This window comes from Pinus tabuliformis, chromosome 4_1, assembly GCF_031772625.1.
Source record: "Pinus tabuliformis cultivar Carrire ecotype Pingquan chromosome 4_1, CPIR1, whole genome shotgun sequence".
NCBI classification, from domain to species: domain Eukaryota; kingdom Viridiplantae; phylum Streptophyta; class Pinopsida; order Pinales; family Pinaceae; genus Pinus; species Pinus tabuliformis.
The window spans coordinates 583,552,443-583,578,687 of record NC_142303.1 but is presented as its reverse complement, the minus strand read 5'-3'; positions in this window follow the sequence as shown (position 1 = coordinate 583,578,687).

Below are 26,245 nucleotides of genomic sequence, written 5' to 3'. Positions count from 1 at the left end.
TTGTCGTGCCTTGCTTTGTACTTTCCTTGGCTCTTTTCAAGTTGTTCTTGAACTCTTTGGTGTACCAATTGGATTTGTTCAATGAACCTTGTTGCTTGTCTATGTCACTATGACGATCAATAGTGAAATCTTTCCCAAAAATAAAATCCAAAGGAGACTTGGGCAAGTATCCCAACATATGCCTCAAATGGTGATGTTTGAGTTGAAGAGTGCTTGGCCCGGTTGTAAGCATGTTGAATGTAGTGCAAATTTTCATCCCAAAACTTAGGATGCTTAATGCAATACCCATGAAGAAGATGTATCATTTTCCTATTCACCACCTCTGTTTGACCATCTACTTGCGGATAAAATTTTGTAATCTTTTTCAATTTGGTGTCCATAAATCACCACAATATTGACCAAAAATTTTCCAACAAAGCAAGAACCTCGATCACTAACAATGGATGTGGGAAATCCAAAATGCACCCATACATTCTGAAAGAATAACTAAGTAGTTAGTTCAACTGTAATTTTCTTTTTACATGGCATCAAAATACACATTTTGTTGAACCTATACCATGACCTCTTTTTGACAATGGAAGAGCTCCTACAAAATCCATAGAAACACTCTCCCACAGTCTTGAAGGAACCAGAAGTTGTGTGTACAATCCTAACTTCATATTGCTAGGCTTACTGACTGCACATAATGAACATCCTTTAGCAAAACGTGACACACTTTCAAGCATACGAGGCCAATAAAAATACCTTTGTAAATGTGCCACCATCTTACTTACACCAAAATGACAAGCAATAAGAGAAGTGTGTGCCTCTCTTATGATGTTGACTCTTTCTACCTGTGGAAAACAAAGCTTGCAAAGATGGTACAAGAAGTTATCATGCAAATGATAATCCAATTCCTCTACTTGGTTACCTTGACACAAGCTTGCATAAACATCCTGAAAGTCATTATCCAATGCATATTTCTCAATATAACTTTCATGCAAAACAGAATTATGCTTGAGTAAAATAGTTTCACTAATAATAGGCGTAAAAAGCATATCAAAAAATTTATTGTAGATACCTTTCTTATATCTTATTACCAAGTGGAATTGTTGAAGAAACCCCATCCATCGAAAGTGCCTTAATTGTTGCAGCTTAGATTGAGATTGCAAGTATTTCAATGGTTGATGATCAGTGTGAATGATTGTTTCCTTACCCATCAAGTAGTGTTTCCACTTTTTCACACTTTGCACCAATGCATACGATTCGTTGTCATATGTAGGATAATTAATCACTGCACAACTGAAAGTTTCTGAATGAAAATAGATAGGCTTACCATGTTGCATGAGGAATGCACCCATGGCATAGTCACTAGCATCAGTATGGATCTCAAATGACTGTCTCAAGTTTGGAAGTGAAAGTACTGGAGCTGAACTGGTATTTTCCTTCAATGCATCAAATGCCTTTTGTTCTTTTCCTCCCCACTGAAAAACCTTTTTCACATTTGTCAATGCATGAAAAGGAGTTGTTATAAAAGAAAAGTTATTAATGAATTTCCTCCAATATTGGGTTGCTCCCAAAAAGCTTCTTATCTCAGTAACTGTCTTGGGCCTTGGCCAATTCAAAATGACATCAACCTTGGAGGGATCTATTTTCAACTCACCTCATCAAGCAATATGACCCAAGTAAACTAAAGAAGTTTTTCCAAACTCACACGTTGACATCTTTAAATACAATTTTTCTTTCTTTAATACATTAAGTACTTTTCTCACATGCATGACATGTTGATCACGAGATTTACTGAAAATTAATATGTCATATAAGTAGACTATAACAAACTCATAAATAAATGGACTCAACACATCATTCATCACATGCATGAAGGTAGCAAGAGCATTACATAAACCAAAATGCAGAACTAGTCATTCAAACAATCCTTCTTTCTTTGTGAATGTTGTCTTCCAAATGACTCCTTCAGCAATTCTAATTTGAAGGTAACCACTCCCTAATTCCAACTTAGTAAAATACTTTACATCTTTCAATTGATCAAGTAAATCATCTATTCTAGGCAGTGGGTAATGGTTCTTTACAATAATCTTGTTCAATGCACGGAAGTCCACACACATGTGCCATGGTCCATCCTTCTTTGGCACCAATACAATAGGTGAACCACACGGCGAAGAATATGGCCTAATGATCCCTTTATCCAAAAACTTTTGAATTTGCTTTTTAATTTCTGCACTTTCCATCACTAACATCTTGTACATGCCAATCTTAGGAAGAGGACTATCTTGCTGTAGTTGTATCTCATGTTGGATTCCTCTCTTGGGAGGAAATCCTTTTGGTTCCTGAAACATCTCATCGTATTGGTTAACAACATCAACCAATTCAGTTTTCAATATTGAATCACAACCTTTAAAAGCTTCATTATCAATATCATTCTTGGGTTTGATCATTAGAAGCACAAAATTTCTTGCTTGAATTCACTAGTCTTTTCATCTACCCTGCATTAACAAGTGAAAGATTTAGTTTCTTGCTATGAGCTCTCGCAATATATCCTACTCCATTTTTGAACAAATGGTATTTTTTTCCATGTCTATAGAAGATAGATTTTCTGTCATAGAGATATGGGATGCCCAAAACTATACCACATATGTCTAGTGGCACAACATCAAGCTCCACTTCATCTATGAAATTTGGAGTAATGGTGACTTTTAGTTTACACTTTCTAGTTACCTGCAATTGTGCATTGTCACACACCCATCCAAGTGGATATGGTTTATGATGTGGAATGGTTTCCAAGTTTAAACTTTTGACAATGTTTTCAGAAATAAGATTGGCTTGAGAGCCACTGTCGAAAAGTGTAACAATTTTTCTATGTTTTGAGACTACCAGTATGCGAAAAATTTATATCCTCTTCTTTTCATTTGGATTTTCATTGTGTGAATTTGAAGTACTAGTGCTAGAAATGGATTCTTTTCCTTTCATACCCATGGCTGTAATTTTAGTTTCATCACCCAAATCAGATCCCAAATTGTATTGAGTTTTGAGTGGTTGCAGTTGTCTTTTGTTTTCCCTTGTTGAATTTATTTGGTTTCATTTCGGGATGAAGCTTCCAACAATGAGATTCATTGTGACCCTATTTGGAACAATGCTTGCATGTTAATTTCTCTCCTTCCTTCTTAATGGATTCATTTTTCTTTCCCTTCCCTTTGAAACCCTTTTCTTTTCCTTTACCCTTAAATGGATTCTTACTACCCTCTTTTGGAGGGTTTTTCCCTCTTGCGTCAAGATGAGTGGCTTGCACACACACCTCATCTAGATTATCAGGATTAAACATAAGTATACTATGCCTAAGGTAACATTGTAATCCCCTATGTACTTTAGTAACGTGTCTTGTGATTGCAAATCTACACCTAACATTAGAGACATTTTTTCTGAATTCTTGGGTGTAATCTTGCACATTTTAACCTTTAAGTTGTCTAAAGTTCTACCAATTCATGAATGCTTTCTGCATATAAGCTAGAGGGTGAAATTGTCTTTTAATTGCAACAATAAAATCAGAGCAAGAAATTGAGATCTTATTGTGTTTTTTTATCTCTTCTTGTGTCTTTGATTCCCACCATACTAGTGTTGCACCCTCCAACCTCAAGGAAGCTAATTTAGTCTTTATGTCATCCTCTTGAAGGTTTTGAATTATTCAATAAACCTCAAACTGACGAACCCAATTTTTAAGCCTCTCTGCATTCACTTCACCATTATACATGAGAAGTTAAAATTTATCATCAAGTTTTAATAAGGGTGATTTACCAGTTCCTTTTGAGGTATGTTGATGAGTATGAGTAAGAGTTGTGTTAGTGGAAGAGGGTGGGTATGCCTGTGAAGAAGAAGATGAAGAAGATGGTGGAGAGGGTGGAGGCTTACTTGCATTTCCAGTACCTCCCCCTGAAAAACCTTCTCCTTTGGGAGGTTTGGATCTTTCACCCTACAGTCTAGTATTCCTCTCTTCATAGAGGACCTTCACCATCTCCTTTTCAGAAAATATTAAACAAAAAATTAGTTTTGTTGGGCTAAAATTCCTTTTCAACATATTCTAAATATGCTTGAGGATTCACGAGATTGTTTGCAAGTTTAAAACATAAGATTTTAGTGTTTTTATGTAATTTTTATGTGAAAATTAACATAAACAAATGACTAAACAATGACATATAACAGACATAAACATCACCATAAATAGTATCACAACAACACATGATGAAGGATTATACCCCTCGTATCCCACGTCTCCTTGGTCTAGCTTCCAATGGCTTTTCCCTCTCTATTATGCTCAAAAGTGTGAATACATCAGTTTACAACGCTCATAAAGCTCTAAAACCTATTCCAATAGGTCCAAAATGCCCAGAAATGCCTGTGTAGCCTCTTTTTGCCCCTGATTTGGTTAAAAATTGAAGAATATATGGACTTTCCTAATCTTTTGCTAATCGCACCACAAATTCCCCAAAATCCAGCACCATCCTAAAAAAATTCCCCAAAATGCGCTAATGGAGCAACAATTTCACCAAAAATTAGGCGAATTTGTCAGACGAATTAAATTTCCTCTAATGCCTTATTTCTGAAAAATGTGGCCACATGGAGGGGCCACGTGCCCGGGGCTAAGGCCAACTCTTCGCCCCCATTGGCTAGGCCCCACGCTGGTCTTCCACCGGTGGTCACGTTATGGTGGCATGACCATGGTCTAGCCCCTGTCAGTTGGCCCTACCCCGAATGGCACGAATGTTAAAGCTTAAATAGTGGATGCCACCATAGTCTATTAAGACTCATGGTAGTGGAGCAATGGTAGGAGGCTTTGTTATGTGCTATATGGGCATGAGTTTGAGCCTTGCTGCCACTGCTCAAACTTGAACCATAATTTTGGTGGCCCCCGATTTGCCACGTGGTGGCCTTCAACTGGTCCACGTGTCAGCGCATGCTTGGCCATCAACCACCCAATAGAATTACGCCAAATTGCACCAATGAGAACATGCCACTTGGCACATTGTGATTCGCTGAAAAATGTTGACTATTAAACCTGCCACATACACCTGCTTAGTCAGTTCCATGCTAGCAATACGGACTGTTGACTAGGCTGTCAATTTCTTTTAAAAATTAGCCTATTTGGGAAAGTGAACAGAACATGATTTAGGGAGCATACGATGTCTCTTTTGCGTGAAACGAGTTTCACCGGATTCAAGGTGATGAGCACTACGTGGTTGTCCAGGTTCCACACCGATATGACAACTTTGAATTTTGAGCTATTTTGTTTTGAGCACCTAATCATTCCTCCCCGCTGGAAGCCTTTTGAACCCCAAAAGATCACTTTCAGATGTCCAGTGGGTGAGGGTACAATACCCTCACCTTTCCAATATCGATCCATTTGGCCTTTGAAGGATTTGTTCCCTTGAGCCCCACTCAAAGGTAATCCACATTCTGTCATTTTGAAGACCTTGTTCTTCTGTCAAGAATGGTGTCTTTTTGTAGTTCATCAAGGTATTCAGGAGAAAAATCCTCAATGGAAGGAATTTGGACATTTTCTCCTTGATCTTCAATCAAAGGAGGCTCATACAACCTCAAGTTCTTAACATTAAAAACAACATAAATTTTCATATATGAAGGCAAATCCAAACATAAAACATTGTTACCAATCTTTTCCAAAATTCTAAACGGACCATATCTAATTGGTTTTAGCGTTTTACCTTCTCCTTGGAGCCTCTCTTTGCTAATGTGAAGCCAAATTCCATCACCGACTTGGAACTTGTGATTTACACGATGCTTGTTGTGCACTGCTTTGTAATTGCCTTGGCTCTTTTCAAGTTTCTCTTGAACTCTTTGGTGTACCAATTGGATTTGTTCAATGAACTTTCTTGCTTTGTTTATGTCAATATGACCATCAATAGCAACATCTTTACCAAAAATAAAATCCAAAGGACACTTAGGCAAGTATCCCAAACATGCATGAAATGGAGATGTTTGAGTTGAATAGTGCTTGGCCAAGTTGTAAGCATCTTGAATGTAGTGCAAATGTTCATCCCACAACTTAGGATGCTTGTTGCAATACCCACGAAGAAGATGTATCACTGTCCTATTCACCATCTCTATTTGACCATATGTTTGTGGATGAAATGTTGTACTATTTTTCAATTTCGTATCAGAGCTCTTGGTTTTATTTGTGCAAGAAGGATTTAATTATTTGCAAGTAAATTTCATGCTTACAAGGATAAAACTCAAGAGAGGAGAAGGGAAGCTAGTTGGAAGCCCTGAAGTTAGGTCAAAGGGAAGGAGGGAAAGCTTACCACAATCTCCATCACCAGTTCTACCTCAAGTTGTAGCTGAGACTATAGTGAGCATCTCTCATGAAGAAGAACCTACAAACATGATAGAGGATGATAAGGTATTCAAGAAGGCTTTCTTTGATATGACAGAGATGGTGAAGGTCCTCTATGAAGATAGGAATACCATACGGCAAGGTGAAAGCTCCAAACCTCTCAAAGGAAAAGGTTCTTCAATAGGAGGTAATGGAACTGGAGGTAAACCTCCAGCCTCTCCACCATCTTCTTCATCTTCTTCTTCACAGACTTCTTCACCCTCTTCCACTAACACAACTCTTACTCATACTCATTAACATGCCTCAAAAGGAACTATTAAGTCACCCTTATTAAAACTTGATGTTAAATTTGAACTGCCCATATAATGGTGAAGTGAATGCAAAGAAGCTTGAAAATCGGGTTCATCAGTTAGAGGTCTATTGCAGAATTCAAAACGTTCGAGAGGATGACATAAAGATTCAATTAGCTTCCTTAAGGTTGGAGGGTGCAGCACTAGTATGGTGGGAATCAAAGGCACAAGAAGAGATTAAAAAAAACACAGTAAGATCTCAATTTCTTAGCCTGATTTCATTGCTGCAATTAAAAGACAATTCTACCCTCTAGTTTATATGCAAAAATCCATCATGAATTGGCAGAACTTTAGACAACTTAAAAGTCAAAATGTGCAAGATTACACCCAAGAATTCAAAAAAAGGTCTCTAATGTTAGGTTTATATTTGCAATCACAAGACATGTTGTTGAAGTACATAGGGGGATTACACATTTACCTTAGGCAAACTATCCTTATGTTTAATTGCAATAATCTAGATGAGGTGTGTGTGCAAGCCACTCATCTTGAGGCAAGAGGGGAAAACACTCCAAAAGAGGGTAGTAAAAATCCATTTAAGGGCAAAGGAAAAAAAATGGTTTCAAAGGGAAGGGAAAATGAATCCGTTAAGAAGGAAGGAGAGAAATTAACATGCAAGCATTTTTCTAAAGAGGGTAACGATGAACTCATTGTTGGAAGCTTCATCCCGAAATGAAACCAAAGAAATTCAACAAGGGAAAAAATTTAATAAAATTAGGAAAATTAGTTTTGTTGTGCTAAAATTCCTTTTTAGAATACACTAAATATGCTTGAGGATTTATGAGATTGTTTGCAAATTTAAAACATGATTTTTTAGTGTTATTGTGTAATTTTATGTGCAAATTAGCATAAACGAATGATTTAACAACAACAAATAACAGACATAAACATCACCATAAACAGTTTCACAATAGCACATGATGAAGGAGTTCACCCCTCCTAGGCTACGTTTCCTTGGTCTAACTTCCAATGGCTTGGCCCTCCCTATTATGCTCAAAAGTGTGAATACATCAGCTTACTATGCTCAGAAAGTTCTGAAATCTATTCCAATGGCTCTAGAATGCCCAAAAATTCCTCTATAGCCTCTTTATACTCCTGATTTGGTCAAAAACTAAAGAAGTTATGGCCTTTCCCAATCTTCTGCTAATCTCACTGCAAATTCCCAAAAATTCGGCACCATCCTACAAATTTGCCCCAAAACGTGCTAACAGAGCGACAATTTCACTGAAAATCGGTCTAATTTGTCAAACGCGTTAAATGTCCTCTAACGCCTTATTTCCGAAAAATGTGGCCATGTGGGGGGGCCACATGCCCGAGGCTAACGCCAACAGCCAACCCCCGCCAGACAAGACCCCCGCTCCTCTTCCATCGGTGGTCGTTTTATGGTGGAATGACCATGCGCTCACCCCTGTGGGTTGGCCCTACCCAGAATGGCGTGAATGTTAAAGTTTAAATAGTGGTCGCCACCATAGTCTATTAAGATTCACAGTAGTGGCACAATGGTAGGAGGCTTTGTTATGTGCTATGTGGTTGCGGGTTCGACCCTCACTACCTCTACTCGGAGTTGAACCATAATTTTTGTGGCCCCCGGGCTGCCACGTGGCGGCCTCCTGATTGGCCATGTCTCAGCTCGTGGTTTGCCATCAACCACCCAATAGAATTATGCCAAATTGCACCCATGAGAACGTGCCACTTGGCACATTATGATTCACCAAAAAATGTTGACTATTCATCCTGCCACATACACCTGTCCAGTGAGCACCACGTCAATAGTACGGATTGTTGATTGGGTTGTCAAATTTTTTTTAAATTCGCCTGTTTGGGAAAGTGAACAGAACATGATTTTGGGATCATACGATGTCCGTTTCATGTGAAACAATTTGGGCCAGATTCAGGATGAAGAGCACTACACGGTCATCCAAGTTCCACACCTATCCCACAAATTTGAATTTTGAGCTTTTCTTTTTTGGGCACCTGATAATTCCTCCCCACTAGAAGCCTTTTTGACCCCAAAATATCACTTTCAGTTGTCCAACAGGTGAGGGTACAGTTCCCTCACCTTTCCAATTTTTATCCATTTGGTCTTTGAATGGTTTTTTCCCTTGAGCCCCACTCGAAAGTAATCCACATTTCCTTGTTTTGAAGACCTTGTTGTTCTGTCAAGAATGATGTCTTGCTATAGTTCATTAAGGTATTTAGGAGAAAAATCCTCAATGGAAGGAATTTGGACATTTTCTCCTTGATCTTCAATTAAAGGAGGCTCATACAACCTTAAGTTCTCATCATTAACAACAACATAAATTTGCATATACGAAGGCAAATCCAACCTGAAGGCATTGTTACTAATCTTTTTGAAAATTCCAAATGGATCATATCTAATTGGATTTTGTTCAAATGTGGCAACAAGAATATTTCAATTTAATTTGTCCTTGAATTAAATTGAGAATTAAAATCGAATTTAGTCTTAACAGCTACTTGGAAATAATTAATTAATTTGTTTCAAATTAATTAGTTGGAGAAACTCAAGTTAGAAGTCTTTCTGAAGTCATGCAAGAGTTATCCCTTAAATTAAGGAGATAAGATTGAGTTATATTTGAGTTGTAATTAGTTAACTCAGTTGACTGAGTTATGTCCAGTTAAATTAGTTCCAAACTGTTTGAGGAACTAATAGATAGTTAACAGTCAGTTGATGCATGCATGCACTCAACTAGTGCTACTCCAGTTAACTGAAGATTCCCTCATCAGAAACTCATGCATGTCTATTCTGAGAAAGACCCAGTTGATATTAAAGTCCAGGACAGTGTACTATCAGTTGCATGTGTTTTCTTATAAAGAAAACTCATGCATGCAATCAAAGAATCATTCCTTGAGGATTGCGCAGCTATGACAATGTGTGAGAGAGTGTTCCACTTGGTTGAAGGAGAATCATCCCAGAGGAACAACGCAAGGAAATAGGCACTTGGAGGGCAGAGAGGAAATCTGGAGAGAAGCCAATATTTCCTGTGAGCATCTATGGGGATTGTACTGAGAGTTTGCTAGCTGTGAGAGCTAAGGCTTTGTATAATTCCTATGTATTTCCACCTTGTACGATAATACAGATAGTGGGGTTTTTTAGCTAAGGCTTTCCCCAAAGTATTTTCATGTGTATTGTGCAATTGATTCTTCTTCTTCTAGTTATATTGTTTAGCTCAATCTTTAAGCTTCCACAAATTGATAGTAGAAGTAGGTTATAGTATTCTTCTTTGATTTATATTACATTATTGGGTTAACCTACATCAGATTTTCTACAGTTTTAGCTTCTTACCTTCTCCTTGGAGCCTCTCTTTACTATTTTGAAGCCAAACTTCATCACTGACTTGGAACTTGTGATCTACATGATGCTTTTCATGCCTTGCTTTGTACTTTCCTTGGCTCTTTTCAAGCTATTCTTGAACTCTTTGGTGTACCAATTGGATTTGTTCAATGAACCTTCTCGCTTTGTCTATGTCACTATGACCATCAATAGCAACATCTTTCCCGAAAATAGAATCCAAAGTAGACTTAGGCAAGTATCCCAAGCATGCCTCAAATGGCGATGTTTGAGTTGAAGAGTGCTTGGCTCGGTTGTAAGCATGATGAATGTAGTGAAAATTTTCATCCCACAACTTAGGATGCTTGCTGCAATACCCAAGAAGAAGATGTATCAATGTCCTCTTCACCACCTCTATTTGACCATCTGTTTGCAGATGAAATGTTCTACTCTTTTTCAATTTGGTGTCCATGAATCCCCACAATCTTGACCAAAAATTCCCAACAAAGTGAGAATCTCGATCACTAACAATGGATGTGGGCAATCCAAAATGCACCCATACATTCTAAAAGAATAACTGGGTAGTTTATTCAGATGTAATTTTCTTTTTACATGGCATAAAAATACACATTTTGCTGAACCTATCCACAACTACATACAAATAATCATGACCTCCTTTTGACAATGGAAGACCTCTTACAAAATCCACAGAAACACTCTCCCTCGGTCGTGAAGGAACCAGAAGTGTTGTGTACAATCCCAACTTCCTATTGTTAGGCTTACTGACTGCACATAATGAATATCCTTTAATAAAATGTGACACACTTTCAAGCATACGAGGCCAATAACAATCCCTCTATAGATGTGCCACCATATTACTTACACTGAAATGGCCGAAATGGCCAGCAATAAGATAAGTATGTGCCTCTCTTGTGAAGTTGTATCTTTCTCCCTGTGGAATACAAAGCTTGACAACATGGTACAACAAGTTATCATGCAAATGATAATCCAATTCCTCTACTTGGTTACCTTGACTCTAGCTTGCATAAACATCCTGAAATTCATTGTCTAATGCATATTTCTCAATATAATTTTCATGCAAAATAGAATTATGCTTGAGTAAAGTAGTTGCACTAATAATAGCCCTAGAAAGCATATCAGAAACTTTATTGTAGATACCTTTCTTATACCTTATTACCAAGTGGACTTGTTGAAGAAAATCCATCCATCAAAAGTGCCTTGATTGTTGCAACTTAGATTGAGATTGCACGTATTGTAATAGTTGATGATCAGTGTGAATGATTGTTTCCTTACCCATCAAGTGGTGTTTCCACTTTTTCACAATTTGCACTAATTCATACAATTCCTTGTCATATGTAGGATAATTACTCATTGCACCATTGAAAGTTTCTGAATGAAAATAGATAGGCTTACCATGTTGCATGAGGACTGCACCCATGGTGTAGTCACTAGCATCAGTCTGGATCTCAAATGACTGTCTCAAGTCTAGAAGTGCAAGTACTGAAGTTGAACTGATCTTTTCCTTCAATGCATCAAAGTCCTTTTGTTGTTTGCCTCCCCACTAAAAAGCCTTTTTCACACTTTTCAATGCATGCAAAGGAGCTGCTATAGAAGAAAAGTTAGCAATGAATTTCCTCCAATATTGGGCTGCTCCCAAAAAGCTTCTTACCTCAGACACTGCCTTGGGCCTTGGCCAATTCAAAATGACATCAACCTTGGAGGGATCTATTTTCAACTCACCTCCTCCAACAATATGACCCAAGTAAACTAAAGAAGTTTTTCCAAACTCACACTTTGACATCTTTAAATACGATTGTTCTTTCTTTAAGATATCAAGTACTTTTATCACATGCATGACATATTCATCACAAGATTTACTGAAAATTAAGATGTCATATAAGTAGACTATAACAAAATCATAAATAAATGGCCTCAACACATCACTCATCACACCATGAAGGTAACAGGAGCATTACATAAACCAAAAGGCATAACTAGCCATTCAAACAAACCTTCTTTTGTTTTGAATGTTGTCTTCCAAATGTGTCCTTCAACAATTATAATTTGATGCTAACTACTCCTTAAGTCCAAATTAGTATTTTGCATCTTTCAATTGATCAATTAAATCATCTATTCTAGGCAGTGGGTAATGTTTCTTTATGTAATCTTGTTCAATGCACAAAATTCCACACACATGTGCCATGTTCCATCCTTCTTTGGCACCAATACAATAGGTGAAACACATGGCGAAGAAGATGGCCTACTGATCCCTTTATCCAAAAACTCTTGAATTTGCTTTTCAATTTCTTAACTTTCCATCACTGACATCTGGTAAATGCGGATGTTAGGAAAAGGACTATCTTGTTGCAACTATATCTCATGTTGGATTCCTCTCTTGGGAGGCAATTATTTTGGTTCCTAAAACATATCATCATATTGGTTAACAACATCAACCAATTAAGATTTCAATATTGAATCACAACCTTTAAAATCTTCATTATAAACATCATTCTTGGGTTTGATCATTAGAAGCACAAAATTCTTGCTTGAATTCACTAGTCTTTTCATTTGCCCCGCATTAACAAGTGAAATATTTAGTTTCTTGCTATGAGATCTCACAATATATTTACTCCATTTTTTAACAAATGGTATTTGTTTTCATGTCTATAGAAGATAGATTTTATGTCATAGAGATATGGGCTAGCCAAAACTATACCACATATGTCTAATGGCACAACATCAAGCTCCACTTCATCTATGAAAGTTGCAGTAATGGCTAATTCCAAGTTACAGTTTCTAGTTACCTGCAATTGTGCATTGTCACACACCTATCCAAGTGGATATGGTTTATGATGTGGAATATTTTCCAAGTTTAAACTTTTGACAATGTTTTCAGAGATAAGATTGGCCTGAGAGCCACTATCGAAAAGTGTATCAATTTTGCTATGTTTTGAGATTACCCATATGTGAAAAATTTATATCCTCTTCTTTTCATTTGGATTTTCATTGTGTGAATTTGAAGTGCTAGTGCTAGAAATGGATTCTTTTCCCTTCATACCCATGGCTGTAATTTTAGTTATATCACCCAAATCAGATCCCAAATCCTGTTGAGTGGTTGCAGTTGTCTTTTGTTTTCCCTTGTTGTTGAATTTCTTTGGTTTCATTTTGGGATGAAGCTTCCAACAATGAGCTTCATCATGACCCTCTTTGGAACAAGCTTGCATGTTAATTTCTCTCCTTCCTTCTTAATGGATGCATTTTTATTTCCCTTCCCTTTGAAACCATTTTCTTTTACTTTACCCTTAAATGGATTTTTACTACCCTCTTCTGGAGTGTTTTTCCCTCTTGCCTCAAGATGAGTGGATTTCACACACACCTCATCTAGATTATTAGGATTAAACATAAGGATAGTATGCCTAAGGTAACTGTGTAATCCCCCTATGTACTTCAGCAACATGTCTGATTGCAAATCTACACCTAACATTAGAGACATTTTTCTGAATTTTTGGGTGTAATCTTGCACATATTTACGTTTAAGTTGTCTAAAGTTTTTCCAATTCATGATGGCTTTCTGCATATATAAGCTAGAGGTTAGAATTGTCTTTTATTTGCAACAATGAAATCAGACCAAGAAATTGAGATCTTACCATGTTTTTTTGTCTCTTCTTGTGTCTTTGATTCCCACCATACTAGTGTTGCACCCTCCAACCTCAAGGAAGCTAATTGAATCCTTATGTCATCCTCTTGAAGGTTTTGAATTTTGAAATAGACCTCCAACTGACGAACCCAATTGTCAAGCTTCTCTTCATTCAGCTCATCATTATACATGGGCAGTTCAAATTTAACATCAAGTTTTAATAAGGGTGATTTACCAGTTCCTTTTGAGGTATGTTGATGAGTATGAGTAAGAGTTGTGCTAATGGAAGAGGGTGAATATGACTGTGAAGAAGATGAAGAATGTGGTGGAGAGGTTGGATATTTACCTCCATTTCCATTACCTCCTCCTGAATAACCTTCCACTTTGGGAGGTTTGGATATTTCACCCAGCAGTATGGTATTCCTCTCTCCATATATGACCTTCACCATCTCTGTCATATCAAAGAAAGCCTTCTTGAAGACCTTCTCATCCTCTATCATTTTCATAGGTTCTTCTTCATGAGGTATGCTCACTGGAGTCTCAACTGCAACTTGAGGGAGAAATGGTGATGGAGATTGTGGCAACCTTGCCTCCTTCCCTTTAACCCAACTTTAGGGCTTCCAACCAGCTTCCCTTCTCCTCTCTTGAGTTTTAACCTTGTAAGCATGACATTTACTTGCAAACAATTAAATCCTTCTTGCACAAATAAAACCAAGAGCTCTAATTCCAAACTTGATCTGATCAAGAAAATTAGTTTTTCTATGCTAAAATTCCTGTGTAGAATATACTAAATATGCTTGAGGATTCATGAGATTGTTTGCAAGTTTAAAACATGATATTTTAGTGTTTTTATGTAATTTTTATGTGCAAATTAATATAAACAAATGACTGAACAACAACATATAATAGACATAAACATCACCATAAACAGTATCATAGCAGCACATGATGAAGGAGTTCACCCCTCCTGGGCTACGTCTCCTTGGTACATCTTCCAAAGGCTTGTCCCTCTCTATTATGCTCAAAAGTGTGAATACGTTAATTTACAATGCTCAAAAAACTCTGAAACCTCTTCCAATGGCTCCAGAATGCCCAAAAATGCTTGTGTAGCCTCTTTTTGCTCCTGATTTGGTAAAAATTTGAAGAAGTTATCGGTTTTCCAAATATTTTGCTAATTGCACCGCAAATTCCCCAAAATCTGGCACCATCCTACAAATTTTCCCCAAAACACGCTAACAGAGCGACAATTTCTCTAAAAATCGGGTGAATTTGTCAAACGCTTTAAATGTCCTCTAACACATTATTCTGAAAAATGTGGCCACATGCCCGGGGCTAACTCCAACGGCCCGCCCCGCCGGTCAGACCCCTGCACCTCTTCCTCTAGTGGTCACATTATGGTGGCATGACCATGGGCTAGCCCTACCTCGAATGGCACGAATGTTAAAGTTTAAATAGTGGCCTCCACCATAGTTTATTAAGACTCATGGTAGTGGCGCAATGGTAGGAGGCTTTGTTATGTGCTATGTGGTCGCAGGTTCGACCCCCGCTACCTCTGCTCAGACTTGAGCCATAATTTTTGTGGCTGCTGGGCTACCACATGGCGGCTTCCAGCTGGGCAACATGTCAGCCTATGGTCGACCATCAACCACTCAATAGAATTACTCCAAATTTCACCCATGAGAACATGCCCCTTGGCACATTGTGATTCACCGAAAAATGTTGACTACTTAACCTGCCACATAAACCTACATAGTCAACGCCACATCAGTAGTACAGACTGCTGACTAGGCTGTTAGTTTTTTTTTTAATTCCCATGTTTGGGAAAGTGAACAGAACATGATTTTCGGAGCATACAATGTCTTTTTCGCGTGAAATGAGTTGCGCCAGATTCAGGATGACGAGCACTATGTATTCATCTAGGTTCCACATTGATCGACTTTTAATTTTGAGCTTTTTTTTTAACACCTGATTAGTGCAATGCAAACTGATATGTCTTACATCACTATCTCTGGCTTTGGTGGGAAAACTAGTTGGCTATACATAGAACCACTAATGCAATACATGATCAGCAGTAAGGAGATGCCCACAAATCATCTTGTATATGTTGTCCACTCTGATTTAGATTCCTTTGTTCTATTTAATGTTGGTTGTCCTGAAGAAGAAAAAACAAGTTTAGTCCTTATAACAAACATAAAATAAGAAGAAAACATAAAACAGACCAGGAAGAAAATTGAAGAACGGGACAGAAAAACAGTCCATGAGAAATTTGAAAATTTGAACATTGAAGTGAGTGAAGAAGGGATAAAAAAACACCTTTGGAGCATGCATTTTGACGATGCAGCAAGCAGAGAAGGTGTTGGTGAAGGTCTATGGATAATCAACCCTGAAGTCGGAAATACCAAGCTCCCCTCATACAAATTAGTTTTTTATTGCACCAACAATGTGGCGGAGTATGAGGCACTCCTCTTGGGTTTGGAAGTCTTGAAGAATTCGGGAGCCAAAAGGATAGTTGTCTATGGATATTCAGAGTTAGTCATCAAGCAAGTTAAAGGTGAGTACCAGACAAAACATCCTCGGATGCGTGCTTACCAAAATGTTGTCCTAGATTGTTTACAAAATTTTTCTGAATATAATTTTTCAGATGTCCCTAGAAGACAAAATGCTCTTATAGATTCCTTGGCTACATTAGTCTCTGATTTGAAATTCCTAGCAGCATTAAAGGCAAGCACAAAGTGGTAGTGAAATATAGGCCCGCTGTCCCAGATAACATGAAGTATTGGCAGGTCTTTGAAAATTATAAGCAACTATAAAACTTTCTATTGAGGAAAGAAGAATTTGCCAAAGTGAGATTCGAAAATGGCTGTAGAATGGAAGAAGATGAAAAGTAGAATTTTATAAATCAGATCAAGGAAGAGTTGGATAGGTAGGGGACAGAATTGAAGGTGTTGCAACTAAAAGATAATGTCATTCCAAGAGGGTTGGTACCATTGGAAGATATTTTTTTATCAAAATGATGTATCCAAGAGGCCAAAGTTGATGCCTACTGAGGCTAGAGTAGGGGAATGTAACTTTGGTACAGTGGACAAGCCAAAGATGATCAAGTTGTCCAAGACTCTAAGTTTGGAAATGAAGCATAAATATTTGGATTTTTTGATGTTTTTGCCTGGGGATATGAGAATCTGAAGGTATATGACAAGAACATCATCCAACACATAATACTGATCAATGAGGACCAAAAGCCATTCAAACAGAAGTTGCGAAGGACAAATCCTGTTATGCTGCCTTTGATCAAGAAGGAGGTAAGGAAATTATTTGATGCTGACATTATAATACCTCTTAGATTTTCTAAATGGTTGTCTAACTTAGTACCAGTCAGAAAGAAGACAGGTGAAATCAGATTGTGTGTGGATTTTAGGAATTTGAATAGGGTGTCTCTCAAGGATAACTACCCATTGCCCAAAATGGTTCATATCCTTCAGAAAGTGGTGGGTTAAAGGATAATGTCATTGTTGGATGGTTTTTCAAGGTATAACTAGATTTTGGTTCACCCAGAAGATTAGAGCAAGACTGAATTCACTACAACGTGGGGTACCTTCAAGTATGCTAAAATGCCCTTTGGTTTGATGAACGCGGGAGCGACATTTCAGAAAGATATGGATATAGATTTTGTAGATGAGAAGGACAAATTATTGGTAATATATCTTGATGATATCATTGTTTATTCCCAGTCAGATGAAGAGCATTTGCAGAAAATATGGCATTTCTCTCAATCCCAAAAAATCTTTGTTTGGGTTGGAAGAAGGAAAATTGTTAGGCCATATAATTTCCAAAGATGGTATTATAATTGATCGAAGCATAATTGCAACTATTCAAAAAATGGACATCCCTAGAAGCAAGAAGGAAATTTAGTCCTTTATTGGAAGGATAAATTTCTTAAGGAGGTTTATTCCTAATCTGGAAGAACTCTTGAGGACAATTACAAACATGCTAAAAAAGAACAACGATGTCAAATGGAATGAAGAAACCAAAAAATCCTTCAATGAGGTAAAATTTGCACTATCATGTGCCCCTGTACTTGTCAGCCCAAATTACGCCCAAGATTTTATCATCTTTTCTTTTGCTTTTGAACATAGTATTGCAACTGTTTTGATGCAGAAAAATCAGCAAGGTGAGGAGAAACCAATAGCATTTTTCAGCAAGATGCTCGAGGATGTTGCCCTCAAATATAACAATATGGAAAAACAGGCCTTTGCTCTAATGAAATCTTTGAAGGACTTCCGGGTGCACATTTTTCATTCGCATATTATTGCTTATGTTCCAAGCGTTGTTGTCAAGGATATTCTTACCCAGAATGATCTGGAAGGTAGGAGAGGTAAATGGATTGCCTCCATACTTGAGTATGACATTGAAATTAATCCCACAAATATGATCGAAGGAAAAGGACTGGAGAGAATGATGGCAGTATCAAATATGCATGCTCTTGTGATAAATTTCCTAGTTTCCCATTAAGAGGAAGATGATTTGAGGCCAGTTCAGTAGGTTGCAGAAAAAATTGTTGTGTCTCCATGGTATGCAGACATTTGTATGTATTGCAGCACTTATAAGCACCTCCAGGTTTGACTAAAACCAAAGATCGATTTCTTAAGTTGAAAGCAGTCAAATTTTTATTATCAATCAGTTTTTGTATTGGAAGACCCCGATGGTATGTTGTTAAATTGTCTATCGGGAGATGAAGCTCAGAAGACCATAGAAGAGTTTCATAAAGGGGACTGTGGTGGGCATTTATTTTGGAAGACCACTGCAAAAAAAAATCCTGAGGGTCGAGTTTTATTGGCCAACTTTGTTTGTTGATGTGTATACGAAAGTTGTTAATTGTCGTGAATGTCAAATATTTGAAGGAAGAAATAAATTTCTCTTGTTATCCCTAAACCCATAGCGGTTGAGTCACCATTTCAGCAGTGGGGACTTAATTTTATCGGTGATATTCATCCTACTTCATCTGGACAACAAAAATGGATATTAATAGCAACTGATTATTTTACCAAGTGGATCGAGGTAGTTCCAACCAAACATGTTATAAACACAGTGATCATCTAGTTCGTGGAAGGAGATATTTTGTCCAAATTTGGCTGCCCACAGAAAATCATCGCAGATAATGTTGTTGCTTTTAGATCAAAGAAGATGGTGTATTTCTGTCATAAATACAACATTGTTCTCGGCCACCCAACAGCCTATTACCCTCAAGGTAATGGCTTGGTTGAATCTTCCAACAAGAGCCTAGTTAACATTATTAAGAAATTTTTGCAAGAAAACAAATGAAGTTGGTAAATGCACTATGGGCCAATCGCGTGAGCACCAAAAATTCAATAAGCACATCTCCTTTTCAATTATTTTATGAAACTGATGCATTTTTTCCTTCTTCATTAGGAGTCCCTGTGATGAAATTGTTATAAGAAGCTGAAGTGGAACCCAATGATATACAGAGGAGAATCAGTTAGATGATCCAACTTCAGCAGTCTAGAGAAGAGGTGTTCAAAAATACTCAACTAATACAAGACCCGATCAAAAAGATTTATGACAGAAGGACTAAGGCAGTTAATTTCCATATTGAATATTTGGTGCTGAAATGGGATGCCTGAAATGAGGAGGAAGGAAAGCACGAAAAGTTTGAAAATCTGTGGAAAGTTCCTTTTAAGGTTGTTGTTTTTCACGGGACCAATTCTTAATTGCTAAAAGATCTGTTAGGATAGCTACTTGGAGGAGGGTCTGTCAATGGCAGGCTGCTAAAACATTTTCTTGTTTGAATTATAGTTGATTTGACACTTCATTGTATATACCATTTTACTTTTAATACTACAAGTGCGGACAGTCATCATTAGGATTTGAAGCCCGAAGTGAAGGCCCTAAGGTTCCAATGATCTGTTTCCATATGTAAGTTAATTGTCATTCAGTCAGTCATATTTTTAGTTTTTCAATTAACTCCATGGCCCAGTGGTCTAAATAGGCTACCTGTCTGCAGTTTTGTTCTTGGCACCTCGCTAGGAGGCTGCCATCCCCATTGGAGCCAATGTTAGAGTCCTATATTTTTTGTCGTCAAATGTATTTTCCTTGTCCATTATGTTTCAATTTTTGGAGCAATTGAACCTATGACTACTGTTGTTGTCATATTCTCCAAATCATTGTCTGACATCCTTGAATTTATTCCATATAAAGTTCATCCAAAGCATGAAAGAGTGTCAAGTTGGTGGGATTCATGAGGTCACTTATGATTATACAATCAAGGAAAAGGGGGTTATGTGTTAGTCATTCATCGATAAGAACCATTCGAAATGAAGTTGTGTCACTAAAGTTCTGATGGTCATGAGGTTTAGTCATTAAATATGTTTTAAATTCTTATCCCCTATTCCTATCTACCCCATGCTTCCCTATTTCCTACCATATTTCCCCATTTGACTTTATAGATACCTTCATATATCATCTACATCCTATCCCCTTTTCACATATCACTTACATCTTATTCACATTACATTTTCTTTCCTCCCTCTTTATTCTAAACCTATCCCCATAACACCACTACCACTTCCCTATACTCATCTCATGTACAACCCTCATACATAATACACAACCCCCATACCTAACAAACATCATACCCCTTAAAAATTTAATGATTCCCCATACCTTTATACTCATGCCAAGTCAAGAGCGCTAAAAACAATTAATTCAAATGTTGTGCTACAGTACAAAATACAGGGGGTAATTCAAATTCTTATGCCACCTTAATTTCATGCCATTGTACACTCATGCTAATTCTGTGCTAATCACTAGACACACCAGCAATACAAGAGACCACAGATCGATTTCTAGCAGCTAATTGATAAAGAATTGAATTCGTCCTCACAGTGCAAAGTTTGTTGCGCACCAATGCTACCGAGCCTGCACACTGCACAGTGTTGTGCAGCATTTCTCCGGGCCCTGCAAAGCATCAACGTGGTCAAAAAAATCGATTTCATTTAATTACGAGGTAGGAGTCTCCATCGCTAATCCCAATTTTTGTTTTTAAGCATAATTCGTGGTTAATTGAATTGTGTTAAGCCACCGCTACCCAAGCGCTGCGTAAGCCCTGTTTTAGGCCGACTTAAGCCTAGGGGTTAAAACCTAATTGTAGGGTTTAACCTGAGCACTGTCAAATTTTGAATGGATTTGGGTAAAATCCTGTAAGCCTTTAATTGCGAGCAGTCCTTGTGAATGCCTCAGTACACTCTCTACCTCCATTGCGTAGCATGTTTTGAAACCAAGTTGTTGGGTCTTATCTTTGATCAGTGCGCTATACATATAGTTTGTTGTTGTCTTTCTACCATCCAATCAGCTTTCCATGAGTGTTATAACTTGTCCTATTGTGTTTAAAAAAATATGGATCCCACTGCTAGAAAACGTAAAAGTAAAGGAGAGGATATAGTACGTGTTGAGCCCAAAAACCTAGACCTAATAAACTCCAATCCAACAATCAAAACAACTTTTGAGCACACTGGTTGTATTGTCTTTTGTGAGAAGATACAAGCAATTGGTCACCATGTACAACTTGCCAGAATGTTTGCATTGAACTTCAAGGAGGGCAGGGTCAATTTAGGAAACCTAAAGTTTGTCATTTCAGAACAATTTATCTCTAATGCCACAACCATCCCTTCAAAAGGAGAAAACTGGTTTAAGGGAGAAGAGTTGGATGTATCATTTTTCAAGGAGTTTGTGAAACCACAGTTCAAAGACAAGTTTGACACAACATTTCCCAACACTTACCTTCAGAGCCATTACAGTCAGTTGCTCAAAGTCATCCAGAGGTATTTTACTTGTGAGGGCAGGTTTAGCAAGGTCTACCAATACCACATTAGACTCCTTATGCACTTCACTACCAAAAAGACTCTGAATCTGCCCTATTATTTGTTCAAAATCCTGGGTAGAATGGCTGAGAAAGTGCAAGCAAAGAAAGACAATCACATGCCCAACTTGTTTCATTTTTCCTTGATCAAAATGTTAGTGTTGCATGAGCTTGAAAGGAGGAAAATGTCGTGGGAGAGCTTCTTGTCAGGTGTGGGTCTTCTACCTCAGGCAAACATCTCACCTATGGATACTTGTGAAGAGAAGGAAGAGCCCAAAACTGAGCCAGTGATTAAGACAACAACAAAGGAAGTGATTCAGAGCAAGAGGATGAGTAGAAAGGGAAAGGAGAAGGTCCATACAACAGAGGAAGAGACATTGTTTATGATTAGACCAACAACCAGGTTGAGGACTAAGAAAGCCATTGAGGAGCCAACTCCTCAACAAGTTGTTTTTATTCCAAAGGAAGGACAGTCAAGAGGGATATACAGAGGAAAAACAAATTGTCTAGATGGAAGAAAAAGATATTGAGGTTTCTAGATTGAAGGATGAACTTTATAAGGCACATATTAAAACTGCTTTCTTGAAAAGACCGAAAAAGGAACTCAGGAATACAACCTCACAAGCAGCTCAACAAGTGGAGAGGTCTAAAGAGCCTTCTAAACCTACTGCACAGGAGAAAGGAAAATAGGTGATAGATGTTGAGAAAGTGGAGGAAACTAGAATGAAACTTGGAAGGCCTGTGACTAGGGCAACAAAGCCTAAACTAGGATGGATGGGACAGATTAAGCAGATAGTTCAATTACCAGAAAAAATTGCATTCGACCAGTGGAAGGAATATCAAAGGTTACTGGAAGAGCTTGAAGCATTTCAACTATAGGTTATGTAGGTGGTAGATGATAATGAAGTGTTTAACAGGTTTGTTAATCACCTAATAGTGGAAGCTGACAAAGGTATAATTGAAGTGGTGAGGCACTTGACAGAGCAAAGGTGTTCCTCAAATCGTTCCTTCATGCAAGAAGACAATTGAAACAATATTACATCATGAACCTGATCTTAAGGAGGAGGCTCAGATTTATGAAACAAAAATTGTCTAAAGCTAGAAGGTTGCTGAAAAAATACAAACAAGCAATTGGAGTGCCTAGATCTGGAAGTGTCCCTAAACCACGGTCTAAGCCACAATGAAAGCCAAAACCCCAGCCACCATTGTTCAAATAAGTTGATACCTCTTGCAAGGACACCAAGGAATCATCTAGAAAACCCTCAACCAGTAAGAGAAGAAGGAGGTAATGTTCTAGACTGTGAACTTCTGGAGTTTTTATTTTTGCTAAATTTTTCATCATTGCGTAGTAGGGATATTTTTGTTAGAGAATTATATATTACAGAGCAATGGAACACATAAAATATTGGAGAAATATAAATGCAGAAAATGCACAAAACAAGAGAGACACAGATATACGTGGTTCACCTAGTTTGGGCTACGTCCACGAAGAAACATCCAGTCCTTCCTTTTATATTATCCAGCAAACTGAAGAGATACAACCTACAACAGATCCACTATAATTCCCTCATCACTCTCAATCTCCTCTCTCTTCCTCACTCAAAATACAGATATACATAGATGCAATACAATTCCCTCATATGTAGCAAGGGGTTGCCTTCTAGGGAAAAAAAACCCTAAATTAAACAAAAATTCTACCGTCAAATCTCCGCCTAATGAACAACCCAGATTGACTATGAAATTACAACATTTTACAAGGCAATTTTACATATATTCTTAGCTTCAGGGGTGCTGCCCCCGATCCCCCCACCAGGGGGGGCTCCCAAAGGTCGCAGCCGCCCCCCCCCTGGAGCCCCCCTGCAACGAATATTTTACAGGCGGCATTGCTGCCCCATTACGAACTGGGGTCCAATGCGGCAATACCTTTGAATACAGAAGATAATCAGGCTCCACACCCAACACTTTTATCATTTTGTGGAGCCATTATGGAGGTTTTTTCATTTTGGAGGTTGTCGGCATATAACAGAGCTTCAAATAATTAGTTGTAACTATTTTGTTTGATTTGGGCGGGAAGGTATAGTGCAACCATAGTTTTGAATTTCTATTGCACAGCTGCTGCGTATCCACAGTGCATATGTTGTACAGAGGTGAAATGGAGTGTTTTGAAGATGCCAAGTGTCAAAGAATGTGTGGAATAGTTCATTGCCATATCAGATGCCTACTCATCACCCTATGATCAACCAACTGTCCTCCAACATACAGGGGATTGTGCCAACATGAAGTTGTTGCGCAAACACTGCACAACATAAGCTCATTGTTATTTCTAATTTTGTCATTGATATGGAACTACATTATTATGATCGAGAAGGATATTAGTGGATAAGGATATTATCTAGATAGGGTCATTATCTAGATAGATTTAGATGGATAGAACATAGTGCTTTATACTTTTTCTAAAGAGAAAATGTTGCAGTTTTTTATGCCTAGCTTTATTTAATTTTGTTTCAAAAATAGTATGTTCATGAACTTAGTTTTCTTCAATCCATTGAATGGATGAATCATACGCTGTATCTTTTCATATGATATCATTATGTTGTAAATGTATTTAAGTACATGAGAAACCATGAAGAATAGTTTGGTTGGGAATTGAACTAGGCCTGGTGTATGTGATCTTTTTGGAATAATAAAAAACTCAGTGCAAGGTTTTGTCATCAATTTCAGAGATTATTGTGGTATTTTATTTCAAGTTATTGTTTTTCTCGTGTGCAATTATTATCGTAAATATCTTACTTCAGCCTTGTTTTAAATGTGTACTGAAACAATTTTCTAGAATTCATCCTAGATGCTCTAGATGATTGTGGATTATTTTTCATGTATGAGGGAATTATTCATTTCTTTGTCATCATTATTCTTGTAAATACTCTGTCAGGAAATTTTGTAACATAATTCTAATGTGCTATGTTGCATTCAACTGGATTTAGTTATGTGTTTCTTTGTTTTTCCACTATACTAAAATTGATATCAACTTAAAAGGCGCACCTATCATGCCTATATTTCTATAGTTGGCTAATATATGCACTAATGTGCTAAGTTAATAGTTTGAACTATGTTTTTGGTTTCATACCCCAGTGGATTTTCCTTTTCCTATAATTTCCCAACAATTTTCATTAAATTTCAAGTATCCTTTTTTAGATATGGTCTCTGCAAGTCAATGAGCTTCAATGTTATTTATCCATATACTTTAGTGAGGGAGCCCCCTCCGATTAGAAAGGACCAGTTTCTAGCCCAAAGAGGTTTGTGGTTACCTCTAGGGTTTCTCTCCTCGGCCTAGAGAAATTTACAAAGCGTTAACATGGTGTAGGTGATCTTCCCAACTCTGGCTGAAGATCAAAATGTCGTCCAAATACACTACCATGAATTATTTGGTGAAGGGTCGCAAGATGTCACCCATCAGCCTCATGAAGGTTGCAAGGGAATTTGTCAACCTAAAAGGCATGACCAACCATTCAAAAAGTCCCTCCTTGGATTTGGAGGCAGTCTTCCACACATCAGAGGGTTCAATTAGCACCTGGTGATAACTGAACTTGAAATCAATCTTGCTGAAATATTTGGCCCCCTTGAGCTAGTCAAGGAACTCATCAATCTATGGGATTAGATACCTATTCTGAAAAGTGATCTTATTCAACACTTGATAGTCAATGCAAATTCTCCAGGTTCCATCTTTCTCCTATACCAAAATGATCGGGATCCCACAGGGTGATGGACTTGGCCTAATGTGCCCTTTCTATAATAGCTCTTGAATCTACCTCTTAATTTCATCATTCCCAGAACATAGCATTGGTAGATCAGTTATTTTGGTAGCAGTGTGCCTGGGGTTAGATCGATGGAGTGCTTGACCTCAAAGTGCATGGGAACCCCTATGGGTGAGGTGAAGATGTTGTTGTACTCCTCCATGACCTTGTCCATTTGTTGCTTCCGTGTGGAGGATCCCTTTTTGGAGGCTGTGGATGTGGCCATAGTCTTATTCTTTCCATGAGGGTGTATCATAAGGAAGACAAATTTCCTAGTCTGGAAAATTATCTTATTGCATTGCTTCACGGAGATCAAAGAGATGATGATAGGCAGTGCTACCTCTGGTATCCTCGATAACTTATTTCCCAAAGAAATAATAACAGTGCGAGGTTGGGACTCATACACAGCATGATGCTTCTATAAGTATGGTTGGCCTAATAATACATCACAAACTTCAAGAGGAGCGACATCGCATAGTACCTCATCTGTGAAGGGCTTGATGATGCAGGGAAGGCAGGACTGCTGGCAGACACGAAGATATCGTCCTTGGTGAAACCACTTGATGGTGTACGACTGCGGGTGTGGTGTGGTTGGTAGGCCCAACTACTTCATGACCTCTACTGAAATGAAGTTCTTTTGGCTTCCATTGTCAACAATGAACTGCAAGGAAGATCCATTCACCCACATATGTGAGTGGAAGAGCCACTCCCCCTCCTTTGGCTCTTCCGGATCAATATTTTGGATCTTGGTGGTGGCAATGGTGGCAATGGTGGCACTGGGCTTCGCATCAATAATTTTCTTCACTTTGTCATTCCCTTTGTTGGGTTCAGACTTAGGGTCGAAACACGCAACTAATTTGGAAGCCTTCATCTCAGCCACTTGTAATTTCTTGGCTTGACACTCACTTGTGTTGTGAGTGGGGCTCTTATGGAACTCACACCATTTC